We start from the raw sequence: 17,191 nt of genomic DNA, 5'->3' as shown, positions 1-17,191 counted from the left end.
CCTGCCGTACACTACACGTACGCTACTGGTCACAAGACACAGGCCTCCTTTCGGTCCATAGAATTTCTAAGCAAACAGCTGGAGGCAGGGCTTTCTCCTATAGACTCTCCATTTTTATGAATGGTCTCGCTATCCATGTGAGAGACCAGAACTCGGTCTCAACTTTTAGTTTTTATTGAAGACCTCATCTCTTCAGTGGTCTTATGATTGAGTGTAGTCTTGGCCCACACACAACATGTCAATGCTTTTATAGTAAATAAATAACACTAGGCACTCTAATGTGCTCAGTAATTGTGTGCTGAGCACAACGTGGAATGCTAACCATGCAATCAATAGTTATTAAAGTTATTATAAATGCTACTCTTTCCTACGTATGTATTTCTCTCAAACATTATAAAGTATTTTGTCTGCTTTTCACCAGGACTGTAAGTCACTATGCTGCTGCTGTTAACAGCTTGGCTCCAAGGAGAAGTGGCACCACAGGTCCCATAGTGGTGTGGTCAAATAACAACCAGGGCCTGTAGTTTTTCCTGATCTGGTAACCAGGTAAAACTCTGGACCTTATACAATATGACTGGATTCATCTGTTGTAAAAAGGTTTAAAATGGGATATGATGGAACCAGAGTTTTTCTAATCAGGTCACTTGGTTTAAAATGGGCTATGATGGGAACCAGAGTTTTTCTAATCAGGTCACATGGTTTAAAATGGGCTATGATGGGAACCAGAGTTTTTCTAATCAGGTCACATGGTTTAAAACACTTCTGGGGAACTTCTGTCCTTGGGGAGGATGAACAGCCTGTCAAACTGCAGCAACCTTGTACTTGTTCATATGAATTATATGTTAAAGAAGGACTACGAGGGTTTCCTACACACAGACAGACAAAGCAACATGATTGGACAATAAAACTCACAGGGCTGAGCTTGCTTTTTAGGTTTACATCATGTAGTCCTGCCCTATGCAACTGTAGGCCTAATTACAAATGGACTCACAGTCTATGTCAGCTATTGTGCTTGTTGATTTGTTCATTGTGGATTGAAAAAGTCTAGGTAGTCTAGTCAGCCCTAGTTTGAATATGAACCAAATTTGTTCCCGTTCACATTTTCTCACAATCAAAATGAGCTATAAGTACACAATGTCACCGCTTCGTTTACCCTGGCCAGAGGGACAGGGTGCATAGTAGGCTAGACAATGCAGCTGCTGTTGTTAGTAACCTGCAGTTGATCAGACTGAAAAATAGTCTAGTTTCCATGCAATACAGCATGTCAGATCGCTAATGTTTAGGGGAATAGGCTGCTACAAGACTTGTTGCTTGTGTCTGTCGGGAGGGATGTGATTCAGGCTTGTGTCTGTCGGGAGGGATGTGATTCAGGCTTGTGTCTGTCGGGAGGGATGTGATGTCAGGCTTGTGTCTTGTCTAGAGGGAATGTGTTTCAGGCTTGTGCTCGCCGGGACAGGTGTGTTCAGGCTTGTGTCTGTCGGAGGATGTGATTCAGCTTGTGTCTGCCGGAGGGAATGTGATTCTAGCGTTGTTGTCTGTCGGGAGGATGTTGTTCAGGCTTGTGTCTGCGGGAGGATGTGATTCAGGCTTGTGTCTGCCGGGCAGGGATGTGATTCAGTCTGCCGCGGATATGTGTTTGTGTCTGCGGAGGGATGTGATTCAGGCTTGTGTCTGCGGGAGGATGTGATTCAGGCTTGTGTCCTATCGGGGGGTGATTCCAGCTGTGTCTGTCGGAGGATGTGTTCGGCTGTGTCTGTCGGGAGGGATGTGATTCAGCTTGGTCTGCGGTGACGGGATTGTGTTCAGCTTGTGTCTGTCGGAGGCGATGTGTTCAGCTTGTAGTCTGCCGGGAGGGATTGATTCATGTGTCTGTGGATGTTCAGGTGCTGTCGGAGATGTTATTCAGCTTGTGTCTGTCGGAGGAATGTGTTTCAGCTTGTGTCTGTCGGAGGGATGTGTTCAGGCTTGTGTCTGTCGGAGAGGATGTGTTTACAGCTTGTGTCGTCGGGCATGTGTGTTTCAGGCTTTTGTTCTGTCGGGAGGATGTGTTTTCAGCGTTGTGTCTGTCTGGAGGATGTGTTCAGGCTTGTGTTGTCCGGTAGGGATGCTGTTTCAGGCTTGTGTTCTGCCGGGGAGGGATGTGATTCCAGCTTGATGTCTGTCTGGAGGATGTGTTTCAGGCTGGTGGCTGTCGGAGGCATGTGTTTCAGCTTGTGTCTGCCGGGAGGGATTGTGATTCAGGCTTGTGTCTGTCGGGGGAGTGTTTTCAGGCTTGGTAAATAAATAGAAGGAAAGTGAGGCGCTTCGTGCCAGGCTCGCACAACTTGCAATTTCCGTAAATCATGATTTTGAAGACATGCAAAGTGCCTGCAGCAGCACAGAACTGATGTTGTTGCTGTCCATGACTGTGTTCGTTGCCGTCCAGATGTGTTGTTGTGTCCAGACTTAGTTGTTGTCCAGATGTGTTGTTGTCCAGATGTGGTGTTTTCTGTCCAGACTGTGTGTTGTCCAGACTGTGGTGTTGCTGTAAGCTGTGTTGTTGCTTTGCAGACTGTTGTTGTGTCCAGACTGTGGTTGTTGCTGTCCAGACTGTGTTGTTTGTCAGACTTGTGGTGTTGTGTCCAGACTGTGTTGGGCTGTCCGACTGTGTTGTTGGCTTCCAGACTGTGTTGTTGTTGTCCAAGACTGTGTTGTTGCTGTCCAACTGTGTTGTTGCTGTCAGACTGTGTTGTTGCTGTCCGACTGTGTTGTTGCTGCCAGATGTGTGTTGCTGTCCAGATGTGTTGTTGTCCAGTACTTGTGTGTGCCTGTCCAGACTGTGTGTTGTTGTCCAGACCTTGTTGTTGTAGACTGTGTTGTCGCAGACGTGTTGTTTGCTGTCCAGATGTGGTTTCAGCATGTGGTGTTGCCGTACAAGACTGTGTTGTTTGCCGTCCAGACTGGATGTTGTTGCTGTCCAGACCTGTGTTGTTTGCTGTCCAGACTGTGCTGTTTGCTGTCCAGATGTGTTTTGTTGTTGTCCACGACTGTGTTGTTGCTGTGTCCAGACTGTGGTGTTGCTGTCCAGACTGTGTTGTTGTTGTCCAGACTGTGTTGTTGTTTGTCCAGACTGGTTGGTTGTTTCCAGACGTGTGTTGTTGTCCAGACTGCTGTTGTTGTTGTCCAGACTGTGTTGTTGTTGTCCAGAAACCTTGTTTGTTGTTTCAATTGTGGTGTCCAGACTGTGTTGTGTTGTCCAGACTTGTGTCTGTGTTGGTCCAGACTGATGTTGTTGCGTCAGATGTGTGTGTTTGCCCTGGTTGAGTTTGTTGTTGTCCCAGACGTTGTGTTGTCCGCTGTGTTGTTGGTCCAGACTTTGTTGTTGCTTCCAGACTGTGTTGTTGCTGTCCAGACTGTGTTGTTGCTGTCCAACTAGTGGTGTTGTTGGGGGGATAGTAAAAGGTCGTAGGGGTGGAGTGGCGGAGAGGGCATAGAGAGGTGTAGGTGGGGTGGAGTGGGTGGAGAGGGGCAAGGCGTGTAAGGTAGGGTGTGAGTGGGCGGAGGGGGGGAAGAGGTTAGGATAGGCGGGTGGAGTGGGAAGAGGGGCATAGAGGGTGTATTGGTAGGGGGTGGAGTGGGGAGAGGGGGCTAGAGGGGTAGGTAGGGGGTGGAGTGGGGGAGAGGGGCGATTAGAGGGTGTAGGTAGGGGGTGGAGTGGGGGAGAGGGGGCATAGAGGGGTAGGGTATGTGGGGTGGGTGGTGAAGGGTGGGTGGAGAGGTGGTAGGGGGGATGAGTGGTGGAGAGGGGATAGTAGGTAGGTAGAGGGTGGATGGGGAGAGAAGGGGGGATCGGAGGTAGGTAGGGGGGGTGGAGTGGGGAGAGGGGGATAGAGAGGTAGATATGGGTGGAGTGGGGGAGAGGGGGTGGAGAGGTAGGTAGGGGGATGGGTGGATTTGAGGGGGCATAAGAGGTGAATAGGGGTGGGAGTGGGGGAGAGGGGTAAGAGGTAGGGTAGGGGTGGAGTGGGGAGAGGCAGGTAGAGAGGTCAGGTAAGGGGTGAGGTGGGGAGAGGGGGGATAGAGAGGTAGATAGCGGGGTGGAGTGGGAGAGAGGGGGCATAGAGGTAGGTAGGGGTGGAGTAGGGGAGAGGGGGATAGAAGGAGGTAGGATGGCGGTGGAGTGGGGGAGAGGGGGCATAGAGGGTGTAGGTCGGGGGTGGAGTGGGGAGAGGGGAAGGAGCGTAGGTAGGGGTTGGGTGGCCCTGAGAGGTGGGTGGAGAGGTAGGTAGGGGGTGGAGTGGTGGAGAGGGGGGATGGAGAGGTAGGTAGGGTGGAGTGGGGAAGAGGGGGATAGAGGCGTAGGTTAGCGGGTGGAGTTGCCCTATAGAAGCTCTTGGTCTAATGTAGTGCCTTGAGCAGCTCTGGTCTAATGTACTGCCCTATAGAGGGCTCTGGTCTAAAATGTAGTGCCTTATAGAGAGCTCTGGTCTAATGTAGTGACCTATGAGAGCTCTGGTCTAATTACTGCCCTATAGAGAGCTCTGGTCTATGGTGGCCTCGAATAGAGAGCTCTGGTCTAATGATAGTGCCCTACAGAGGCTCTGGTCGTAAATGTAGTTGCCCTATAGAGGGCTCTGGTCTAATGTAGTGCCCTATAGAGCTCTGGTCTAATGTAGTGCATAATTAGAGAGCTCTGGTCTAATGTACTGAACCTATAGAAGAGCTCTGGTCTAAATGTTTAGTGGCCCCCCTATTTTAAGGGAAAAGGCTTCTGGTCTAAAAATTTGTAAAGTGCCCTACTAGAGAGCTCTGGTCTTAATGTAGTGCCCTATAGAGGGCTCTGTCTAATGTAGTGCCGCTACAGAGGGCTCTGGTTCTAATGTAGTGCCATAGAGAGCCTGGTCTAATGTAGGCCCTATGAGAAGCTCTGGTCTAATGTCATGCCTATAGAGAGCTCTGAGTCTAATGTAGCTGCCCTACAGAGAGCTCTGGTATATGTAGTGCCCTATAGAGAAGCCTTGTTTCTAATGATAGTGCCATAGAGGCTCTGGTCTAATGTAGTGCCCTCACAGAGGCTTTCTGGTCTAATGTAGCTGCTTAGAGGGCTCTGTCTAATGTGTGCCCTATAGAGGCTCTGGTCTAAGTTGTGCCCTATAGAGGCTCTGGTCTATGTAGGCCCTTAGAGGGCTCTGGTCTAATGTACTGCCTATAGAGGGCTCTGGTCTAAGTACTGCCCTATAGGAGTCTGGTTAATGTACTGCCCTAATAGAGGCTCTGGTTAATGTAGTGCCTATAGAGGGCTCTGTGCCATTTGAGACAAAGCTAAAATATCCGTGTTATATGGCAATGTTAAAGTGATTATGCAGCAGGGTTTCTGTCCATTATCACATGTTAAAGTGATCATGTAGCAGGGTTTCTCTACATTATCATGTGTTAAAGTGATCATTCAGCAGGTTTCTGTACATTATCACGTGTTAAAGTGATCATGCAGCAGGTTTCTGTCCATCTATCACGTGTTAAAGTGATCATGCAGCAGGGTCTGTACATTATCTTGTGTTTAAAGTGATCATGTAGCAGGGTTCTGTACATTATCCGTGTTAAAGTGATCTGACAGCAGGGTTTCTGTACATTATCACATGTTAAAGTGATCATGCAGCAGGGTTTCTGTACATTATCACGTGTTAAAGTGATCATTCAGCAGGGTTTCTGTACATTATCACGTGTTAAAGTGATTATGTAGCAGGGTTTCTGTACATCATCACGTGTTAAGTGATCATGCAGCAGGGTTTCTGTACATTATCATGTGTTAAAGTGATCATGTAGGCAGGGTTTCTGTACATACACGTGTTAAAGTGATCATGCAGCAGGGTTTCCTGTACATTATCATGTGTTAAAGTGATCATTCAGCAGGTTTTCTGTACATTATCAGTGTTAAAGTGATCATGCAGCAGGGTTTCTGTACATTATACATGTTAAAGTGATCATGCAGCAGGGTTTCTGTACATTATCATGTGTTAAAGTGATCATGTAGCAGAGGTTTCTGTACATTATCACATGTTAAGTGATCATGCAGCAGGGTTTCTGTACATTATCAACGTGTTAAAGTGATTATGTAGCAGGGTTCTCATGTCTCTCATGCAATCTCTCTCTCTCTTCTTGAAATGTAAATTTGATCAGTTGAAAGCAGCTGTTTATGACCTGTTTGTTTATTATCTGGTTTAACCAAGGACACTGAGTAGAATGACCTCGTAAAGAGACAGTATGATGGAAGCTAGTGTAGCGCTGCAGTCAAGTGAACACACACCCACACACCCACCCACACCCACCCACACACACACCACCACCCACCCACCCACCCACCACCCACCCACCCACCCCACCCACCCACACCACACACACACCCACCCACCACCCACCACCCCACACACACCCACCCACCCACACACACACCACCACCCACCCACCCACACACACACACCCCACCCACCCACCCACCCACCACCCACCACCCACCACACACACACACACACACACACACACACACACAACCACACCAACACACACACACCACACCACACACAACACACACACACACACACACCACACAACACACACACACACACACACACACCACACAGCCTCATCAGCCAAGCGACAATTAGTTATAACTCCTAGTTGGAGAAGATAGATTTCTGTTTCCTCATCTTTGGCCACACTTTATACTCATTAGAGAGAAAGAAAGAAGCGAGAGAGAGATAAAGAGAGACAGAGAGAGAGATAGAGAGAGAACAGAGAGAGAGCAAGAGAAGAGAAGAGAAGAGAGAGAGAGAGAAGAGAGAGCAGAGAGAGAGAGAGAGGAGAGAAGAGAGAGAGAGAGAGAGAGGAAGAGAGAGAGAAGAGAGGAGAGAGAGAAGAGAAAGAGGTGAGAGAGAGAGAGAGGAGAGAGAGAGACAGAGAGAGAGAGAAGGAGAGACACAGAGGAGAGAAGAGAGAGAGAGAGGAGAGACCAGAGAGAGAGAGACACAGAGAAGAGAGACACAGAGAGAGAGACACGAGAGAGAGAGAGAGAGAAGACACAGAGGACACAGAGACACAGAGGAGACAGAGACACAGAGACACAGAGACACAGAGACACAGAGACACAGAGACACAGAGAGACAGAGAGACAGAGAGACAGAGAGACAGAGAGTGTTATGCCCAACACAGGAGATGAGAAGCAGGTACAGGGAGTGAACCATTTAATATAGACGGACATGCAACGGAACAAACAACGCTACGACAGGGAACAACCCAGAGGAGCAGACATATATGACTGGGGCAGTCAACAAAGTGAGGAAGTCCAGGTGAGTCCAATGAGCGCAGATGCGCATAATGATGGTAACAGTGCCAGGGAGGGGGAGTGGGAGCAGGCATGACATGGACGCTGGATGCTGGACAAACCGGCTAAGACGTAGAAGCCTGACGACCCGGCTGAGGCGTGAAAAGCTTGACGACCCGGCTGAGGCGTAGAAGCCCCATGGGCCGGCTGAAGCATGACGTAGGATGGGAACCTGCCGAGCCAACCGAGGCAACCGAGGCAAGGAAACCTCTCGAGCCAGCTATGGCATGACAGCCCGACGAGCCAGCTTAGGCACCCCCGGTTCCATCGGTGGTGGCCCCCAAGTCCCAACAAACTAAAAAACTCCCTGATGCTTCTTGTAATGATAGTAGCATTCTGTAAGCCCCAACGCAGGAGAAGCAGGTACAGGGAGTGAACCATTTAATATGGAACGGACATGCAACGGAACAAGAACAGCGTCTGGACATAAACACTACAAACAACGCTACTACAGAGAACAACCCAGAGGAGCAGACATATATACAGGGGCAGTGAAAGTGAGGGAGTCCAGGTGAGCCCACTTCCTCTTTTATCTCAATGGCTTCATGGTCCACCGGCTTGCCTCGTGGGGGCAGGAAGTCCATATAAGGCTCAGGGGTGGAGCTGCAAGATATCTTCCTTCAGTCACCTATCCCCTCACCTCTCCCTGCCATCTGCCACAATGTGTTCAGCAGATGTTATTGCCGGTGTAGTGAAATGCTTGTGCTTCTAGTTCCCGACAGTGCAGCAATATTTAACAAGTAATATCTAACAATTTCACAACAAATAACCTAATACACAGAAATCTAAGTAAAGGATTGGAATTAAGAGTATATGAATATGAATATATGGATGAGCAATGACAGAGTGGCATAGACTAAGATAGTATAGAATAGATAGATAGTATAGAAAGACAGTAGATAGTATAGAATACATTATATGCATATGAGATGAGTATATGTAAACATTAATAAAGTGACTAGTGTTCCATGTATTAAATTGGCCAATAATTAAGTCTGTATATGGAGGCAGCAGCCTCTGTGTTAGTGATGGCTAATTAACAGTCTGATGGCCTTGAAATAGAAGCTGTTATTCAGTCTCTCGGTCCCAGCTTTGATGCCGCTGTACTGACCTCGCCTTCTGGATGAGAGTGGGCTGAACAGGAAGTGGCTTGGGTGGTTTTTGTCCTTGATGATCTTTTTGTCCTTCCTGTGACATCGGGTGGTGTAGGTGTCCTGGAGGGCAGGTAGTTTGCCCCCGGTGATGTTGTACTACAGTCAATGTGTTGATAGAACTTCGGTAACGTTTTCCTCAAATGTGCTTTGTTAAAATCCCCAGCTACAATAAACGCAGCCTTAGGATATGTGGTTTCCAGTTTGCATAAAGTCCAGTGTAGTTCTTTGAGGGCCGTCGTGGTATCGGCTTGAGGGGGAATATACACGGCTGTTACTATAACCAAAGAGAATTCTCTTGGGAGACAATACGGTCGGCATATTCTAGTTTGGGTGAACAAAAGGACTTGAGTTCTTGTATGTTATCATAGTTACACCATGAGTCATTAATCATGAAACATACACCCCCGCCCTTCTTCTTCCCGGAGAGATGTTTATTCCTGTCTGCGCAATGAACTGAGAACCCAACTGGCTGTACGGACTCAGACAGTATATTCAGAGAGCCATGTTTCCATGAAACAGAGTATGTTACAATCCCTGATGTCTCTCTGGAAGGAAATCCTCACCATAAGCTTGTCACTTTATTATCCAGAGACTGAACATTAGCAAGTAATGTAATTGGAAGTGGTGGGTGGTATGCGCGCCTCCGGAGTCGAACGAAAAGTCCACCCGAGTACCACTTTTATGCCGACGGTGTTTTGGAACAGCCTCTGGAATCAGTTCAATAGCCCTGGGGGGTACGAACAAAGGATCCGATTCGGGAAAGTTGTATTCCTGGTGGTAATGCTGGTAATGATGGTGAATTACCGCTGCTCTGATATCCAATAGTTCTTCCCGGCTGTATGTAATAACACAAAACACTGGACAAGAGAAACACCTATATAATGCTGATCATCGGCTACAGCTCAACACCCTAATGCCCTCTAAGCTCATCGCTCAGGACTCCCTCTGCAATTGGATTCTGCACCCTCAAGGATGCTTAGTCCCCTCCTTGTTCACTCACAACTGCGTGACCAAGCACAATTCCAACACCATCATTAGCATTGCTGACGACACYACGGGTTTTGGCCTGATCACCGACGACAATGAGACAGCCTACAGTTAGGAGGTCAGTGAACTAGCAGTGTGGTGTCAAGAGGAAGGCCCTAAAATTGTTAAAGACTCCAGCCACCCTGGGGCCTCCCAAGGCACTACATCGCATCGCTGCATTACTACAGGTCCTGGTTCGATCCCAGGCTGTGTTGCAGGAGACCCATGAGGTCGGCACACAATTGGCCCAGCATCGTCAGTGGAGGGTTTGGCCAGCTGGGTTGTCCTTGTTCCACCGCACTCTTGCAACTCCTGTGGCGGGCCGGGCGCAATGCACGCTGACACGGTCGCCAGGTGTACGGTGTTTCCTTTGACACATTGGTGCGGCTGGCTTCCGGGTGAAACGGGTGAAACGAGCATTGTGTCAAGAAGCAGGGCAGGGTCGTGTTTTGGAGGATGCACGGCTCTCAACCTTCTCCTCTCCCGAGTCCTCGGGAGTGATGGGAACAGACTGTAACAACCAATTGGATAACACGAAAAAGGCGATGAAAAAAAAATCACAAATAAAAATACGAAATAAATAACAAATGTTAWCTTTTTTTAAAAGCCACCCAAGTCATAAACTGTTCTACCGCACAGCGGTAGCAGAGATGCACCAAGTCTGGAACCAACAGGACCCTGTTCTACCCCCTTAAGACTACTAAATCGTTAACCAAATAGCTACCTGGATGATCTTCATTGACCCTTTTTGCAKTAACTCTTTTCACTCATCACATACACTGCTGCTACTGTTTATTATGTATCCTTTTACCTAGAAATTTTACCGCTACCTATACACTAAATGACCAAAAGTACGTGAACATCTCATTCCAAAAATCATGGGCATTAATATGTTCCCCCCTTTGCTCCCATAACAGTCTCCACTCCTCTGGGAAGGCTTTCTACTAGACGTTGGAACATTGCTGCTGGGACTTGCTTCCATTCAGGCACAAGCGCATTAGTGAGGTCGGGCACTGACGATGGGCGATTAGGCCTGGCTCACAGTCGGCAGTCATATTCATCCCAAAGGTGTTCCATGGGGTTGAGGTCAGGGCTCTGTGCAAGCCAGGCAAGTTCTTCCACACCAATCTCGGACAAACCATTTCTGTATGAACCTCGCTTTGTGCACAGGGGCATGATCATGTTGAAACAGAAAAGGTCCTTCCCCAAACTGTTGCCACAAAGTTGGAAGCACAGAATCGTATATAAATGTCATTGTATGCTGTAGCATTAAGATTTCCCTTCACTGGAACTAAGGGGCCCAAACCATGAAAAACAGCCCCAGACCATTATTCCTCCTCCACCAAACTTTACAGTGTGCACTATGGACTGGAGCAGGTAGCGTTCTCCTGGCATCCTCCAAACCCAGATTCGTCCGTCGTACTGTCAGATGGTGAAAGCGTGATACATCACTCTAGACGACGCGTTTCCACTGCTCCAGAGTCCAATGGCGATGAGCTTTACACCACTCCAGTCAACGCTTGGCATTGCGCATGGTGATGTTAGGCTTGTGTGCGGCTGCTCGGCCATGGAAATCCATTTCATGAAGCTCCCGACGAACAGTTCATGTGCTGACGTTGCTTCCAGAGGCAGTTTCTAGTGAGTGTTGCAACCGAGGACTATTTTTACGAGATATGCGCTTTAGCACTCGGCGGTCCCATTCTGTGAGCTTGTGTGGTCTACCTCTTCGCGGCTGAGCCGCTGTTGCTCTTAGACATTTCCACTCCACTTCCACTTCCTTTTACAGTTAACCGAGGCAGATGCAGCTCTAGCAGGGCAGAAATTTGACAAACTGACTTGTTGGAAAAGTGGCATCCAATGACGGTGCCACGTTGAAAGTCACTGAGCTCTTCACAAAGGCCATTCTACTGCCAATGTTTGTCTATGGAGATTGCATGGATGTGTGCTCGATTTTATACACCTGTCAGCAACGAGGGTGGGTGAAATAGCCAAATCCACTAATTTGAAGGGGTGTCCACATACTTTTATATGTGGGGTGTCCACATACATTTGTATATGTGACCGACCAGCTCGATTTGGTCTTATGTAGCAAAATTTGACATTTTGTTTTTTAACATTAAATAAAAGTAGACAGTCAGAGCTAGAAAATGGTTTATCATACACTACAGTTGAAGATCAATGGGAAAGTGATTCTGCTTTGAAAGTTGATAAACTTGCAACCCCACTTTTTTGGGGAAAATGGCCCTTGAATGTTTTGGTTTGCTCTTCTTTGTCTAAACCCATTCAGCATTGTTCACACCCTCTTAAGCCTTAGTTCCACCCATCTCTTTAAGGATTCACATGTGAGGCCATGTGCTAAACAGAGGGAGTAGTGTACTGAACAACCAAAGATTAAGACTAAAGGCTGGTTTATATCTATCGACATGTCTGTAAACAGTTGTCGCAGTGACATCATTAACTTTCTATTGTTGTCCGTTAACAAACTTGTCGTTGTCGTTATGAAAAAGTATAAACACAAAAAACAACAGGTTGCATGACATCAGCAGCCTTGTGGTCCAAAATAACTGGTGTATTTTAACACCAATTAACCATTTAAACATGTATTTAGTAAATGTCAACCAGACAACTAAAATCAACTTTCTGAACAATGTTTTGGTTCGTTTCTAGCATGTTAGCTAGCTGGCTAACGTAATGTTTTGGTTCGTTTCTAGCATGTTAGCTAGCTGGCTAACGTAATGTTTTGGTTCGTTTCTAGCATGTTAGCTAGCTGGCTAACGTAATGTTTTGGTTCGTTTCTAGCATGTTAGCTAGCTGGCTAACGTAATGTTTTGGTTCGTTTCTAGCATGTTAGCTAGCTGGCTAACGTAATGTTTTGGTTCGTTTCTAGCATGTTAGCTAGCCTGGCTAACGTAATGTTTTGGTTCGTTTCTAGCATGTTAGCTAGCTGGCTAACGTAATGTTTTGGTTCGTTTCTAGCATGTTAGCTAGCTGGCTAACGTAATGTTTTGGTTCGTTTCTAGCATGTTAGCTAGCTGGCTAACGTAATGTTTTGGTTCGTTTCTAGCATGTTAGCTAGCTGGCTAACGTAATGTTTTGGTTCGTTTTCTAGCTGTTAGCTAGCTGGCTAACGTAATGTTTTGGTTCGTTTCTAGCATGTTAGCTAGCTGGCTAACGTAATGTTTTGGTTCGTTTCTAGCATGTTAGCTAGCTGGCTAAGTAATGTTTTGGTTCGTTTCTAGCATGTTAGCTAGCTGCTAACGTAATGTTTTGGTTCGTTTCTAGCATGTTAGCTAGCTGGCTAACGTAATGTTTTTGGTTCGTTTCTAGCATGTTAGCTAGCTGGCTAACGTAATGTTTTGGTTCGTTTCTAGCATGTTAGCTAGCTGGCTAACGTTAAGTTAGCTGGTTAGACAACTCAAATAATGACCACATCATATAGCTAACAATGTCTTCACTTTAGCTCATTTGTATTCGTTATTGCAGGAAAATAAACTCACAACAAGATTATTATTTCCAAGTTAACGGCAAGCTAATTACAGAAAATAGCTTACGGTTGTTAATAAAAGCAGGGCATTCTACCGGAGAATTTTAGAACATGGACACTGTCTCGTTGGCCTAACGCTATATCTATATAAATCCTAWTTTGACTTTGTTGCAGGTCACGCTGTTCATATCAAATAACAAATATGTTTATTTGTGTACACAGGATACATAAGGTGTAAATGGTTACTTTCATAGTGGAGTCTTTTGTATTTGTATTTATTATGGATCTCCATTAGTTCCTGTTGCCAAGGCAGCAGCTACTCTTCCTGGGGTTTATTATGGATCCCCATTAGTTCCTGCCAAGGCAGCAGCTACTCTTCCTGGGGTTTATTATGGATCCCCCTTAGTTCCTGCCAAGGCAGCAGCTACTCTTCCTGGGGTTTATTATGGATCCCCATTAGTTCCTGCCAAGGCAGCAGCTACTCTTCTGGGGTTTATTATGGATCCCATTAGTTCCTGTCAAGCAGCAAGCTTACTCTTCCTGGGGTTTATTATGGATCCCCATTAGTTCCTGTCAAGCAGCAGCTACTCTTCCTGGGGTTATTATGGATCCCCATTAGTTCCTGACAAGGCAGCAGCTACTCTTCCTGGGGTTTATTATGGATCCCATTAGTTCCTGCAAGGCAGCAGCTACCTTCCTGGGGTTTATTATGGATCCCCATTAGTTCCTGTCAAGCAGCAGCTACTCTTCCTGGGGTTATTATGGATCCCCATTAGTTCCTGCAAGGCAGCAGCTACTCTTCCTGGGGTTTATTATGGTCCCCTTAGTTCCTGCAAGGCAGCAGCTACTCTTCCTGGGGTTATTAATGGATCCCATTAGTTCCTGTCAAGGCAGCAGCTATCTTCCTCTGGGGTCCCAAGCAAAGTTATCGCAGTTATAGCAATTTTTTAAATTACAATTACATTCATTACAGAATTTCACCACACACTAGTCTGTGCCCTCAGCCCCCTACTCTACTAGCACATGGCTTAACACACAAAATCATTAGTACGTGTGTATGTTCGTAATGTTATTGTGTGTGTGTGTGCATGTGCTGTGCCTATGTTTGTGTTGCTTCTCAGTCCCGCTGTTCCATAAGTGTATTTGTATCTGTTTTTAAATCTGATTTCTACTGCTGCATCAGTTACCTGATGTGGAAAGAGTTCCGTGTAGTCATGGCTCTATGTAGTACTGTGTCACTCCCATAGTCTGTTCTGGATTTGGGGACTGTGAAGAGACCTGGGTGGCATGTCTGTCTCATCGTTGAATGTGAAAGTGAGAGAGAAGCGCAGGGGGGTGGGTGATGTTCAGTGGCAGGTCGCCGGCCTTGTCGCTTGCTACGCACCGGCGTGCGGCTGCCGTGTTAACGTTTTGTGTGGGCCGCTCAGAGGCTGCGTCGGCGTGTCCCAGTGTCACAATCTGACTTGTAGTGTTTGTTTTTTTTATAGATTAGGCAGAGGCAAAATATACGTAAATGAGCGTCATCACATTTCCTCAAATGTAGTGCACCTGTTTGAACAGCTTTGACCTGTTTCTCTAGTGTCCACATGTTGAACAGCTTTAACCTGTTTTCTGCTAGTACCAATAAGTTAATTTTTCTGTGATCTTTGACCTGTTTCTCTAGTATCTGTCCTGTTGAACAGCTTTGACCTGTTTTCACTAAGTGCACTGTTGAACAGCTTTGATCTGTTTTCTCCTAGTACTGTTCTGTTGAAGCAGCTTTGACCTGTTTCACTAAGTGCCACCTGAACAGTCTTTGACGCTGTTTCTCTAGTACACATGTTGAATGCTTTTGACTGTTTTTCTCTAGTACTGTCTGTTGAACAGCTTTGACCTGTTTCACTAGTGCCACCTGTTGAAGCAGCTGTTGGAACCCTGTTGTCTCTAGTACTGTCTGTTGAACAGCCTTTGACCTGTTTTCTCTAGTGCCACTGTTGAAACAGCTTTAACCTGTTTTCTGCTAGTACCACATGTTGAATGGCTTTGAACCTGTTTTCTCTAGTAACTGTCTGTTGACACAGCTATTTGACCTGTTTCACTGGGTACCACATGTTGAACAGTCTTTGATCTGTTTCTCTTAGTGCATCAATGTTTGAACAGCTTTGACCTGTTTCTGTCTCAGTACTGTCTGTTGAACAGCTTTGGAACCTGTTTCACTAGTGCCACACTGTTGAACCAGCTTTGACCTGTTTTCTCCTATGTACTGTCTGTTGAACAGCTCTTGACCCTGTTTTCTCTAGTGCCACATGTTGAAAGCTTTGACTGTTTCTCTAGTACTTGTCTGTTTGAACAGCTTTGACCTGTTTCACTAGTGCCAAATGTTGAAGCAGCTTTTTGATCTAGTTTCTCTAGTACTGTGGTCTGTTGAAACAGCTTTTGACCTGTTTCACTAGTGCCACATGTTGAACCAGCCTTTGACCTGTTTCTCTAGTGCCACATGTTGAACAGCTTTGACCTGTTTCTCTAGTACCACATTTGAATGGCTTTGACCTGTTTCTAAGTACTGTCTGTGAACAGCTTTGACCTGTTTCACTAGTGCCACAGTGGTTGAACAGCTTTGGACGCTGTTTCTCTTAGTACTGTCTGTTTGAGACAGCTTGTGACCTGTTTTCACTTAGTAGCACATGTTGAACAGCTTTGACCTGTTTCTCTAGTGCCACATGTTTGAACAGCTTTTGACAGTTTTCTCTAGTACACCTGTTGGAATGGCTTTGACTGTTTCTCTAGTGCCACGATGTTGAACAGCTTTTGACCTGTTTTACTCTAGGTTCCACATGTTGAACAGCTTTGAAACCTGTTTCTCTTTAGTGCCAACATGTTGAACAGCTTGACCTGTTTCTCTAGTATGTTTTGACTTTTTGACTTTTCTTTGTTTTTTGCCATGTTGAACAGTGACCTGTTTTTCTACTAGTGCCACATGTTGAACAGCTTTGACCTGTTTCTCTAGTGCCGACGATGGTTTGAAAGCTGTTTGACCTGGTTTTCTTCTAGTGCCGCTGTTGACAGCTTTTGACCTTTTCTCTAGTGCCTTACATGTTGAACCTTTTGACCTGTTTCTCTAAGTGCCACATGTTGAATCTTTACCTTTAGTCCAGTGTTGACCTGACCTTTTCTCTCGTACCACCTGTTTGAACAGCTTTTGACCTGTTTCACTAGTACCACCTGTTTGAACAGCGTTTGACCTGTTTCTTTAGTACCACAATGTTGAATGGCTTTGACCTGTTTCTATTGTACCACATGTTGAACAGCTTTGACCTGTTTCTCTAGTACCAATTTGTATTGAAACAGCTTTGGAACTCTGTGGCATGTTTCCTAAGCATTCTGTTTGCTGAACTGCAAACTTCTGTTGTTAGTTGAACTCCAAACATTCTGTTAGTTGAACTCCAAACTATTCTGGTTAGTTTGAACTCCAAACATTCTGTTAGTTGAACTCCAAACATTCTGTTTAGTTTGAACTCCAAACATTCTTGTTAGCTGACTGCAACATTCTGTTAGTTGAACTCCAAACATTCTGTTAAGTTGGAACTCCAAAACATTCTGTTAGTTGAACTCCAACATGTCTTGTTAGTTGAACTCCAAACATTCTGTTAGTTGAACTCCTAAACATTTTTGGTTAGGTTGAACTCCAAACATTCTGTTAGTTGAAACTCTCAATATGTCTGGTTAGTTGAACTCCAAACATTCTTGTTTAGTTGAGAACTCCAAACATTTCTGTTAGTTTGAACTCCAAAACAATCGGTGCCGTAAAGTCACAGTCCTCAGTGAAAAGCAGGCTTATCGTATTATTTCTATGTTTGTATGGTTGTATGGCTTGGACAAAATACATTCATAATGGGCACACCCAAATCAACACAAAACAAACATTACCTGCAAGCCATAACGTAACAATCCTTGCAGCCTTGTCAAACAAAATAACACCTTGCCACCTTGTCTATTGCCACCCATCTGAGAAGTTTAGAGACAACAGTTTATCCTCTGCCCCTACCTTGGGTGGGGTTTCACTCCTCTCTTGGTTGGAGAGGATGGATCTTGAGCCTGCAGGGAAATATCATAAAATCAAGTTCAATATGAAAACTAATATGATAATAATTAATGGTAAAGGATACACTATCATTACATAACAGTTATAGT

This window comes from Salvelinus sp. IW2-2015, unplaced genomic scaffold (assembly GCF_002910315.2).
Source record: "Salvelinus sp. IW2-2015 unplaced genomic scaffold, ASM291031v2 Un_scaffold3891, whole genome shotgun sequence".
Taxonomy (NCBI): Eukaryota; Metazoa; Chordata; class Actinopteri; order Salmoniformes; family Salmonidae; genus Salvelinus; species Salvelinus sp. IW2-2015.
The sequence above is the reverse complement of the archived record's forward strand: the minus strand, read 5'-3'. Positions refer to the sequence as shown.